The sequence below is a fragment of the Balaenoptera borealis genome (genome assembly GCF_965194805.1).
Source record: "Balaenoptera borealis genome assembly, chromosome: 1".
NCBI classification, from domain to species: domain Eukaryota; kingdom Metazoa; phylum Chordata; class Mammalia; order Artiodactyla; family Balaenopteridae; genus Balaenoptera; species Balaenoptera borealis.
Window position 1 is genome coordinate 157681487 of NC_138860.1, and position 13135 is coordinate 157694621.

Below are 13135 nucleotides of genomic sequence, written 5' to 3' on the forward strand. Positions count from 1 at the left end.
TTTGTTGGCAATCTGTATATCTTCTTTGGAGAAATGTCTGCTTAGGTCTTCCACCCACTTCTGGATTGGGTTGTTTGTTTTTTTGATATTGAGCTGCATGAGCTGCTTGTATATTTTGGAGATTAATCCTTTGTCAGTTGCTTCATTTACAAATATTTTCTCCCATTCTGAGGGTTGTCTTTTCGTCTTGCTTATGGTTTCCTTTGCTGTGGAAAAGCTTTTAAGTTTAATTAGGTCCCATTTGTTTATTTTTGTTTTTATTTCGACATGGAAAAATTTTAAAGATATATCATTAAGTGAAAAAAGCAAGAGGTATGTTTATGGTATGATTCCATTTGTGTAAAAAACTATATTTTTATCTACCATAAAATATATAAATGCACACATGTATAAAGAAGAAAAAGTCTGGAAGGGTACATACTAATCTGTAGACAGTACTTACCTTTATGGAGGGGAGTCTATTAAAGAAGTAGAGTAAAAGAGACTTTTACTTTGTAATTAGTGTTCTGTAATTTATTATAGCAAGTATTTCTGTTTTACCTGTAAATTTTCAAAATCGATCAAAAGAAGAAGGAAAAAAAAACCTCCTGCAATATCTACAGTAAGAGGTGATGCAGGCTTAAGCAAGAGCATTGGTTTTGAAAGGTGGAAGAGATATCTCTTCCAGGCTCTTTTTAACACACTTTGTGCATTTCCATTATGTGGATCATCTGAAGGCTGCAGCTATGTATGTATCTGCCTCTGAAAACACAGAAACTGGTAAATATTCATCTCTGTGTCTTTCGTGCCTGGCAATGTGTTTGGCATTCAGCAGATGTTGAGTAAGTATATGTTGAATGAATCATAAAGATAGTAAAAAGGTAGAACATACAGTTTTTGGTAACTAATTAGATGCGAGGGGTGAAGGAGAGGGTTGGAGTGGATAATGATATCATTACCAAATAAGGAAAACAGGAAGTTTGGGGGAAATTATGACAATAGCTAACATTTAATGATTACTATGTGCAGGTACTATGTTAAATGCTTTGTATCCATTATCTCATTGAATCCGAAGAAAAACCTTATATTTCCCTCACACGAGGAAAGAAGAGCTAAGAGACTTTCCCAAGGTCACTTAGCCATAAGTACAGCCAATATCCCAGACTCTGTGCTCTTAATCCCGAGGTTATACTGCTTCTCCAAAGAGGGAAAGTTAATAAAATCAGTTTTGATATGTTGTGATTGAGGTGCTCATGGGCTATTCACTGAGGTTAACCAGTCCAGTGGAGAGTTGGATATCTCAAGTCTGCAGCTTGTTAGAGACGTCAGGGCTAGAGGTATGGATTAGAAGTTGTCTACGAGAGTGGCATCTAGAAGGTCAACATTCAACAATCATTCAACAAATATTTATTGAGCTCCCACATAAGCTCCAGGCACATGTTACATCAAACACTCACTTCAAACCCATTTGATTCACAGAATGCTTATCATGTGAAAGTACTGGGATCTTGTATTTTTAATAGTTGGTCATTTCTTTTTTTCATGTCTAATGATCCCCATTACACTGTAAGTATCTTAAACTACTAAATTTCTTTGTATTCCCCCTTGTTACAGGGCTCTAAACATGTTTGTTGATTGAATGCTTGAGAAAACATTAAGAAATGAGCAGCCATTCACAAAGACTAGCCTAAGTCTCAGGAAACCAAGTGCAGAGAGTGTCTGCATCTCTGTTACCAGCTAAAATTCTGTAAAAGCAGTCAAGTCTCGAACCAAATATAAGATTTTTCATCAATGTCATCAAGGTTAATTGTAGGCATCAGAAAATTGTAACTTGAAGCAGCAGGCTGGCTGCCAGAAGACCCATACCAGGTGGTATTTCCCTTGGCAAATTGATCAAAGTCCAGAGTCTGGCCCTCAGTCTTACTCGTCTAGACACTCAATCCTGTCAGAGTTGAGAGAACCCAGGGAGCTTTATGCATGTTCACTAAGTCATAAAAAACTGAAGTATAAAACTAGAGTGTCAGTTATTAATATATGACCAGATATTTGCCTCCATCATCATCTTCCTGTAGCCAATTGATGTGCAAAGCCAGATTCCTAGGAGACCATGTGGTAAGCCCAGAATCAGCACACAGGGAGTTAGTTAGTCACAGGATTAGGAGGTTTAACAACACCAGTCTCTGAGCCTGATGCAAAGGCAGCATGAAACAGGAACAAAGCACATACTTTGAAACCAGAGAAACCTGGACACACACAGTGCCCCTTACTTCCTAGCAGAGTGGCTGTGGGCAAGTCATTCAATCTCTGCAACCTCTAGTTCTTTAAAGGTGAATGACGATACCTACTTCACAGGCTTATTGTGAGGATTCAACGAGATGATGCATAAAATGCTAGACCAGCTCCTTTCATGTGATCGGCGCTCAGTAAATGGTAGCTACATATCCGTCTCCATATGTTAGGGGTTAAGGGTTCAAGTCAGCCTTGCAGAATATCCTTTGCTCTGAATAAAACAGGGCAAGAAAGGACGGGGGCAAAAGACCAGTACGAACAATGCTGCAGTAATCCAGAACACAGATGTTAGTGGCTTAAAACAGGGATGCAGCCTCGGAGAGGTGGGGAGCTGGGAGAGATATATATATACAGATCTGAAAGATATTTAGGAGGCAGGCACTATGCTGAGTGTTTTACATAATTATTTATAGTCCTGACAGCAACTTATAAAGTAGCCCATTTTTCAGATAAAAGTCAGAGATATTAAGCAACTAGCTGAGGATCACACGGCAGTGACTGAACTGCAATATGAATTATAGTTGGTGTGATTCCAAAATCTCTCTTCTTCCTACAAATATACCTCTGTACATATCTTGGTTCTTAACCAAGATGTCAATTGTGAGGAGTATAGTAATTTCTTACCACTAACAAAGTACTGAAGTTTAGAGAAATGATTGAGTTTTTAGAAAATATAACTTGGAACAGATCAAGGTTATCACTATAACAAATAATGTCACTACTGCTCACTTCCATTATGATATGCTTTCTTGGGGGCGGGAGAGAAAGAGGTGGAAGCAGAGCTCGTGGATCAGATATTGTACATCATTCATCGTAGGTTTGTCTATGACAGAGTACCATGCATGTGAACTTCATCCATTGTTTCATCTTGGAAACAGTTTCAGAATGGTTACTCCGAGGAACAGGCACTCTTGTTGAGCAAAGAAAGTCTTAGCTGGGCCATGTACAAGCTTTCACTGTGACAGTGACAAGCTCTTCAGACAGCAGACATAGGTGCTAACCAACGGATAATCTCCTGACACTGTGTTCCTTAGATTTTCATCTTTCCAGTCACACGCAAATTATAATCCACTGCAGAAACTTAACTGTTTTAGATGGAGGACAATATCATCTAACAAATTTGAACTCCTTTTCCATATGAACCAACAAGTTAAGTTTTTCCTACCTTTACAGCTTAATATTTTAACCAAGGTGCTGCCGCCATTTCTTCTACCTTCAGTCTCTGCGCCTTTCGCAGAGCTCCCAACAGCACTATGTTGGGACAGAGCATCCGGAGAGGTTCACAACCTCTATGGTCTGTAAGAGCCACTATGAGGATGGTCCAGGGAATAATTTACCATTTTCAGTGGAAAACAAGTGGTGGTTATTAGCTATGATGACTTTGTACTTTGGGTCTGGATTTGCTGCACCTTTCTTTATAGTAAGACAACAACTGCTTAAAAAATAATCCATGAGGGGCTTCCCTGGTGGTCCAGTGGCTAAGACTCCACGTTCCCAATGCAGGGGACCCGGGTCCGATCCCTGGTCTGGGAACTAGATCCCACATCCCACAACTAAGATCTTGCATGCCGCAACTAAAAGATCCTGCGTGCCACAACTAAAAAAAAGATCCCGCATGCCGCAACAAAGATCCCGCATGCCGCAACTAAGACCCAATGCAGCCAAATAAATATAAAAAAATAATAATAATCCATGAGACAGATATGAAGAGGAGCATTTTAAGAGGTGCAATCTCTTTGAAAAAAGGATTGAACTCAACATCCTAGATATGTTTGTAAATAAACTTATGGCATAAATCCTTAAAAAAATTTTAACCCAAGCATAACATTTTACATTTCTTTTAATAAAATTTTGCTTTGAATTAGTTTGAGCCTAAAATTTCATCCTCATGAGATGGATGTAAATCAGTTTTGTTTCTCTGCAAATTTAATACTCATGACTTCTATATTCCTATTCCAAATATTGTTTTAGAGCAATGGTTGTTTTCAGAAGTTTTTATAAGTTATTCATTCATTAGACAAATGTCACTGCATGCCACCCAAGTACCAGGCCCCTCAAGGAATTCACAATCTAATAAGGAAAACAGATAGACAAGTACTCCTAATGATAGTTATAACATTAATAACAATTTGTGCTATTTACCACCACCTGCTCTGTACCAGACACTGTGCTAGGCCTTAGGAATGAAAAGAGGAATAAGAAATTTCCCTACATTCAGGGGCTTCCCATGCCTTCAGAGGGTTTATGTACAGTCTGATGGGGGAGGCAGGTATATGGACCAATACATGCAATAGAGTAAACAAATGCCCTGCTAGAAATAACAATAGTGTGCTTAGTAGAAGGACAAGAGATGGAGAGGTTAATGAGAGATGAGAAGGCAAGCTGGAAAGGTTTCTTAGAGGCAGTGACCTTTGAACTGAGTTTTAAAAAGATGAGTGTTTTCCAAATTAAGAGCAAAAGGAAGAAAAAGGATAACTAGCAAAGACAGGTGTAAAACAATTTTATGTGTTCAGGGAACTGCAAGCAGTTTGGTAGAGATGGAGGTTACAGTAAAAAAGGAGGGAGGAGGAGTTGGGAGGATCCAGTAAGAGCTGAGGCTTGTTGGGCAGAGGGCAGATGATGGAGGGCCTTCCACGCTGTGCTGTCTGTGAGGCCATGGGGGTCACCAAAGTGTTCCAGGCATGGGAGTTACAAGAACAGGGCTTGTCTTAGAAACAGAACTCTGGTAGCTATGAAGAGGATGGAGTTGAGAGATAAGGAGAGCAGTTAGAAAATACAGAATATATGTGTAGGATGGGAATTCCCTGGTGGTCCAGTGGTTAGGATTCTAGGCTTCCACTGCCGTGGCCTGGGTTCAATCCCTGGCTGGGGAGCTGAGATCCCACAAGCCACGTGGCACAGCCAACAACAACAAAAAAGAGTATATTTGTAGGAGATACTCATAGGGAGATTAGGTTGACTAGAAGGAGAAATACTATGTCTACATGAAGAAATCAGGTTAGAGACAACCCAATAGAAAAATCAGCAGAACTCTGAAAAGGCACTTCACAAAAAAAGAAAAATCAATGGCTAATAAACACATGAAAACGTACTCTACCCAGTAACCAGGGAAATTTAAGTAAGAACCACACTGAGAAATTGTTATATATCCACAAGGCTGGCAAAAATGAAAAGGTCTCACAATACCAAATATTGGTAAGAATGTGGAACAACAAAAATTCTACATGCTGGTAGTAGAACAAACTGGCAGAACCTCTTTGGAAACAGTTTGATGTTAGCTAGTAAAGTTGAAGAAGCACTTATCTCAGGACCCAGCAATTCTAGTTCCAGATCTCTACCCTAATGAAACTTGTGTCCTGTACACCAGGACACTTATAAAAAATGTTTATGGTAGCATTTTCCATAAGAAAAAAAATTGGAAATAACCTAAATATGAATCATCATTGGAATGAATACATGAATCAGGGTGTATTCATACAATGGACTATAATACAGCAATAAAAATGAATGAACTCCAAGTACACGCAATAATATGGATGAATCCTAAATTCTTAATGATGAACAAAAGAAACAAGACCCAAACAGTACAAAAACATGATTTTACCCATATAAAGATCCAAAAATGCTAAATTAAACTATATTGTTTAGGGATACAGACATAGGTAATAAAATTATAAAGAAAAGCTGGAAAGTAATCATCATAAAAGTCAAGGGAGTGATTATCCAAGTAAGGGAGAGATGGGTTGTGACCAGGGAGAAGTATACAAAGGATTAGTAGGATGCTGGAAATGTCCTGTTTCTTGGGCTGGCTGTGGTTTCATGAGGGTTCAATTATTTGCTTAACTGTACACATATAGTTTGTGCACCTTTCTCTAGGTATGCTATATTTCACAATATAAAAGAGAAAATTAATGTACTTAGGGAAAAAACAAAAAGTACATTAACTATGTACTGCTAGATGTGTTTATAAGTGAAAAGCTGTTTTGTTGAAAATTAAAAAGAAATCAGAAAAGGTTTCACATAGGAGATATATACATGTGAATTGAAACATAAAGGATCCCCTGCTTTCCAACCTGGGTCCCACAAAAAAAGGTGGCAAGAAGAAGGACTGTTCTGAAATCAATGAGGTAGTGACCAGAAAATACACCATCAACATTTACATGAACATCCATGGAGTAGAGTTCAAGAAGTATGCCCCTCGGTCACTCAAAGAGATCTGGAAATTTGCCATGAAAAAAATGGGAACTCCAGCTGAGTGCATTGACACCAGGCTCAACAAAGCTGTCTGGGCCAAAGGAATAAGGAATGCCCCATACTGTGTCCGTCCAGGTGTGGTTGTCCAGAAAACGTACTGAGGATGAAGGTCCACGAAACAAGCTCTATACGCTGTATACCTATGTACCTGTCACTGCTTTCAAAAATCTGGATGAGAACTTACAGCTGATGGTCAAATAAAGTTATAAAACTGAAGAAAAAAAATTCCTTGACCTAATTCTAGGTTGGGTACCAGTCCTGTGAACTATACCATGTACTTATCTGTCTTAAAATACTTGCTGCAATGTAATGTATTTGGCTGTTTATATATCTGTGTTCTCCACAACTGTAAGCTGCTTGAAGGAAAGCTGGGTCTTGTTTACACTGGATTCTTATGACCTAATAGTTCACAGTATATAGTAGGTACTCAATAAATTTGTGGAATGAATGAATGAATGAAGAAATGTTGCTTACTCTTCTTATAATCATGTCTTGAGTAATCTATGCACTACTTTCAACGGAGATCACAAACCTTCTCCATGCATTAAGTTTTCAGCTGCTACTCTGTCCTTTCCTCTACAGTTCTCCACTTCCTACTTTAAAGGTAGAGGCCACTAGAATCTTTCTCCCCATCAATTAAAATTTTTCTCTTCTTTCACTCCTCTTAGAATAACTGCTCATCTCCAAGGCTAATCCTTTTATCTATCACCTTGACCGTATCTCGTATTTCTTCCCCAGATTTGCATCCTTCATTATTCCTGTTCTGAATGATTCTACATTTTATCTTCCCCTCATTCATTCATACCAGCTCAGAGAATGTGAAGGTACCATGTTCACCCTAGAAAATAATAGATACTGTACTTAGGGAAACAGACTAATCTAGAATTCACATCCTGATGGTAATTCTCTTTAATATCCTGCCATGCATGACTTTCACAGGCTCAGAAAAGGCCTGGAGTTGTGACAGCAAACTAAAAGCCTCGGTCCCCATGGCTGCTTAGGGCTGGGGCAGGCACGGCCTGACACTTCTCTCAACTGCTGGATGAGATGGGATTGTACTAGGGCAAGGAATTCCCCTTTAACGGGGGACCGGCACTCTTTCCTTCCAAAGATAGTACCTTGGAAGTGGCCACCGCAACAGGTTCTAGGTCAGGGGATGAATCAAGGGACACATTCTGATACATAGGAGTACCACTGCCAGGTTTCAGATTGTTTGCTTCAAGCTGGCTGCTCTCCTGGACAATGCAGTCCTGGTTCTGAGGGCCAGGCCCTGAGGAGATCTCCCGCTTGAATTTGGCTAATATCAAGGTCTCTAAGGTACCTGAAGGAGTTTCTCTTTGAGACTCAGGGAACAGGAGGCGTAAGGCTCCAAAGAAAGTTCTGCCTCTAAGCTCTCACTTGTACCTCCAGATGGGGTCCCAAGCTCACCCATGATTAACATTCCCCCAACAGAAGAAGGACCAAGTTTAGAAGCAGTCTCTTCTAAGTCAGAATCCCTTCTATCCTGACTGAAGAGGTCATTTGGTAGAGATTTCTGCAATCTATTGCAGTGATACAGGGAAAGAGCACAAGTTTTTGGCATCAGACAGGTCTGGCTTTGAATCCCAGCTCTGCCACTAACTAGCTGTGTGTTGGTCAATGTCTTAAATCCTCTGAGACTATAAAATGGAGATAATATCTACCTGAAGGGTTGTTGTATAATAAATCTTAAACTTATTTCCCGGTTTCCCTTTTACTTCCTCTATAACAGGCTGGGAACATCAGTCCCAATCCCAGGGTCAGCTTTGACTAAGTCCCTCCATTCTTTGCTATGTCCTCTTCATCTTTTGCCCCTCCCCTCCCTTGCACAATATGTACCTGCTGGGCTTCCCTGGTGGCGCAGTGGTTGAGAGTCTGCCTGCTGGTGCAGGGGACACGGGTTCGAGCCCTGATCCGGGAAGATCCCCCATGCCGCGGAACAACTAGGCCCGTGAGCCACAATTACTGAACCTGAGCGTCTGGAGCCTGTGCTCCGCAACAAGAGAGGCCGCGATGGTGAGAGGCCCATGCACCACGATGAAGAGTGGCCCCCACTTGCTGCAACTAGAGAAAGCCCTCGCACAGAAACGAAGACCCAGCACAACCATAATTAATTAATTAATTAATTTAAAAAAAAAAATGTACCTGCTGGAGTAAACTCTTGTCAGTTCCCTGAATACATCAAGCTCTTTCTCCACAGAAACTGTCTAATAGAACTTTCTGCAATGATGAAAAAGTTCCATATTATAGCTGTCCACTATAATAGCCACTAGCCACATGTGGGTAGTCAGCACTTGAATTGTAGCTAGTGGGACCAAGGAGATCAAATTTTAATCTTCTTTAATTTTAATTAATTTAAATTTAAATAACCCCACAAGGCTAGTGGCTACCATAATTTACAGTTCTAGACTGTAAGTCTTTGCATTTGCCATTTCCTTGCATGGAAATGTATTTCCCCACTCTTCTACTCAGTCTTAAAATCTCAACTTGAATATCTATTCTTCCAGGATGCATATCCTGAGACCTTGGACTCAGTTAGGTTTCTTCCTTGTTACCTTCCATAGCATCCTCTACCCTTCTCCTATAATATCACTCATCACATTTTTTTTTAAATTACTGCTTTGTATTTTCCATTAGGGTGTAAACATCTTTGGTGTTCTTGGGGCCCTACAGACTTCCTCTCTCAGGTATGGATACTTCTTTTCTTCCCTTTGAGTGGACATCCAGAGGATCTTAGGATTTAGGCTTTTTCCAAGTTGGGGACTACTATCTTTGAGGTAACTTTTGCACATTGGAAGCTTTAGGGATTGATTAGGAGTGGCCTTATACCTTTCTAAGGATAAGCTAAAAGTCAGAAACTAAAAAGGAAAGGAATAATAAAATGCCTCATTAAATTAAAAACTTCTATATGCAAAATAAACAACAACAGGGACTTCCCTGGTGGTCCAGTGGTTAAGAATCCACCTTCCAATGCAGGGGATGTGGGTGCGATCCCTGGTTGGGAAACTGAGATCCCACACGCTAAGGGGCAACTAAGCCCTCACACCACAACTAGAGAGAAGCCCACTGCAACAAAGAGCTGCAGCAAGGACCCAGTGCAGCCAAAAACAAAAAACAAAAAAAACCAACAACAATAACACCCCACCAATATATCAAGACAAATGATAAACTGGAAAAAAATATACAACATAAATTATAGATGAAAAAGGATTAATAAAAAGAGTACTTAAAATCAATAAGAGAAAGGTGGACACCACATGGATAAAAGAAATGAACAGGCATTTCAAAAAAGAAGATAAACTAATCTCAGAAAATATTAAAAAATGTTTAACTTCACTAGTAACTAAATAAATGCAGATTAAATTAACATAATACAATTTTGCTTATTAAATTGGCAAAGATTAAAAAGTTTCATCCTAATGTGTTGATAAGAGCATGAAGAAATAAGTAATCTGGCAATAAGCATAAAAATTGAAATATGCATACTTTTTATCCAGTGATTCTACTTTTAGGAATATATCCTAAGAAAATGATCAGACACTTGACAAAGGTGTATTTATAAAGATGTTCTCTGTAAGTGTTGTTTATAATACTGAAAAGCTGGAAACGATCTAATTAGACAACCAGAGGTTGGTTAAATAAAATATGATACATCCCTGCAATGGAATACTAAGTAGCTATTCAAAGTGGTGCTATGGATCTATATTTACTGACACAGAGCACTATCTATAATAAATGAAAAAGTGAAAAAGAAAGTCACAAGCTAGCATGTTAACATAATCCTACTTTTATAAAATTTTTGTCAACTTACCTATCTACTCATAAAAAGAATTTTGAAGGATATATGCCAAAATATTAATAGTTCTCTCTGGGTAGATGTTTCACTATCTTTCCCTGCTTAAAATCATGGCAACTAGCCAGTCCTCCCCAGGATTCTCTGGCGTAGGGTTTGATGTCCCCTCAAGTGGGTCACAGAGGACCTCAGAGATAGCCAGTACTAGGTTTCCTGATTGATGCAGTCATAGACTCACTGGTAGTCCAGACTTTACCTATTTTATTCACTGCTGTGTCCTTTGTGTCTATAACTGCCTGGCACGTAGTAGGCATTCAATAAATATGTGTTGAGTTAATGTATCATATCAGAGCACCAATTCTATTAATGATAAAGCATATTTAAACATTATTTTGATAAATTAAACCCAGAATGCAAAATTCACAAAAAGTTTAGATAATGTAAGATTCCTAAATACGTTATACTCTCTATTCACCATTATGATGCTGGGGCCAGAAGTTTATTTTCTTCTATCATTTGTGTCCTTTCCCAGAAGAGTCTGAGAAGCAGTGAATAATATCTTTGTGCAAGGCCTTTTCCACACCCTTCTGAGGCTAGGTATTACAATCTCTAACTCACAGACGAGAAAATGAAGGTTTGGCGTTGCTCAAGGTCACACAGTTAAAAAGCAGGGGAATCGGGACCCAAATCCAGGCCCATTTGTCTCCAAAACTCATCTGTGGCTTTGAGAGGTACAAAGTAAGACAATGAAAAGGACATTGCAGGTCTGTGACAGCTAACGTCTGTGCTTCCTAACAAGTCACCACCACTTAGCCCTGAGCTCCCATGTCTAAGAGGTGCTTTTTCTTAACCCTTGGCGAATCCAGAGGATGATTTGTCACCAGGGTTATTAGCATTTCTCCCTGGATATCGACAGCTTGTCTTTCCTCCCTCCAACCAGTGACTGATTTCTTCAAATGCTCGCCAAATACGGCCCAAGTCACCATGGTAAACGTATTGACAGAATCATATTAAAAGCTACTGAGCATTTACAGGGTTGTAAGTTATGCAAGGGAGGAACAAGATAAGAAACACAGGGAAAGAAAACAGGTTCAATCAGCAGTGACAATTATTTATTTAGAAGCTGCTGGTTGGAACAGTTTTTTAAATATACTTTAATTGCTAATTATGGTTTCTTCAGGAGAGTTGCTTCACCTTAAAGCTAATCATTAATATTTCAGCTGCTCAGCATAGAGACTGTGTACATGCCGTAGACCTACCCAGAGCCGTGTCTGCAGTTAGCATCTGCTGCTGGCTCTGAAACAGAGTCTACTGCGTTGGTTGGTTTCCTACCCCAAACTCAAAGTCGGCTAGTCCACTTACCTTAAGAGAGCAGATATTTAAGTCCTTATTTCTCTAAAGATTGAGGCTGGTTCAATAAGCAAAATTCTGCTCTAAGCCACCTAGACAACTGACAATTTTTCAAAGGAATGACCTATCTTTTCTAAGTTAATTTACACCTTTTATTGGGGGACATAAGTGTTGCCTTAGGCAAGGTAGAGAATACAGAAGAGTTTGTTTTCGGCTTCTAATTCCCTGGGTACTCCGATGTGAACCTTATAACAAATAAGGTCAGCTTCCAGGCCCGGAAGGTACTGAGGGTAAACAGGCGCGAGGACGCCGGGGTCCCCGTGTGGGAGTATATTTGGTGTAGCCCCTTCTCCCGTGTTTCCAACTTCACATGCTTCTTAAGGAGAATCTAATCCTCACGGGAGAGTTGAATCTGTTCATTTGCAGGCATCTCATCAGCACCCTGCTTTGTGGAGGGCTGTTTGATGTCCCAAGGAAAAGACTTCGAAGTCTTTTAAAGCCTTTTTGATGTGAACCAGAAAATCACGTTTTGTCGAGAGTGCACTCAACTTGAACCTCAAAAGGTTCAGGACTCAGAAACCACACGGTTCAAGTGGGATTTAAACTGGGCAAAATCACTTCCTTGTCTTCCCTGGCAAGTCCCTCCCCCTGGCCTTTGTGCTAACAGTATCTCTACACTGTTGGGCCTTTTTCCTCTCTCTCTTTCTCTCTCTCTCTCTCTCACACACACACGCACACACACACACACATACACACATATCTTGGCAAGAAAACCTTAAGAGAAAGAAAAAATATATCACCCCCAAAGAGGTGGCTCTCTCCTCTCTGAGGATAAATGCTGTCTCCAGCTCCACCCTGCCCTCAAAGATTCTGAATGGCCATTGCTGCAGTCCCAGAGGCCTGGAATGCTCTAGGTGAGGGTGAAATGATTTACAGAGCCAAACAGCTATGATTGCATCCTTAAGTGAGGCATTTAACTAGGTACAAGACTAGAGCTCCCTGTGCTCCGTGGAGCTTTTGCAGAGAAAACTGGAAACTTGCTTTGGGGAGTAGCTACTTTGCGTGGAAGGAAGCACATACCTTAGGACTTCACTGTTCCACTTGGAAATGAAGGGACAGGAGATATGACTCCTCCTAAAATCAAAGGGAAGAACTGAGCTGAGAGAATAATCTAACCCTAACTTTCTCTTTCCAGAGTTCTCTTCTGATTTTTCCTCATTAGACTTGAAAATCCAGTTACTCAAGAGCCAGTGAAAGTTTAGATTCATGAGACAGAATATCAATTGTGAAAAGATCCAAAGTGTTCCTCACACCCTAAGGAGTCTCAGATGCCCTGTCCCCATGGCTGGAACCACATCAAAGCCCCAGTGACCACTATCTCATGTCCTGCTAACCATAATAGTCACTATTTATTGAGTGGCTACCGCAGATCAGGCACCATGCTATAAACAC

General features: G+C 40.0%; 1 protein-coding gene and 1 pseudogene across 4 annotated transcripts in view; one reads left to right on the top strand and one right to left on the bottom strand.

Moving 5' to 3' along the window:
• The window catches only part of RNF220 (ring finger protein 220), a 216777-nt gene that overhangs the window by 182004 nt on the left and 21638 nt on the right, over positions 1–13135 (bottom strand). The gene's annotated exons all lie outside the window — the stretch shown is intronic.
• Positions 3522–6417, top strand: LOC309615832 (cytochrome c oxidase subunit 7C, mitochondrial pseudogene; annotated as a pseudogene). The gene has a single exon. The product of its transcript is annotated as a cytochrome c oxidase subunit 7C, mitochondrial pseudogene (transcript).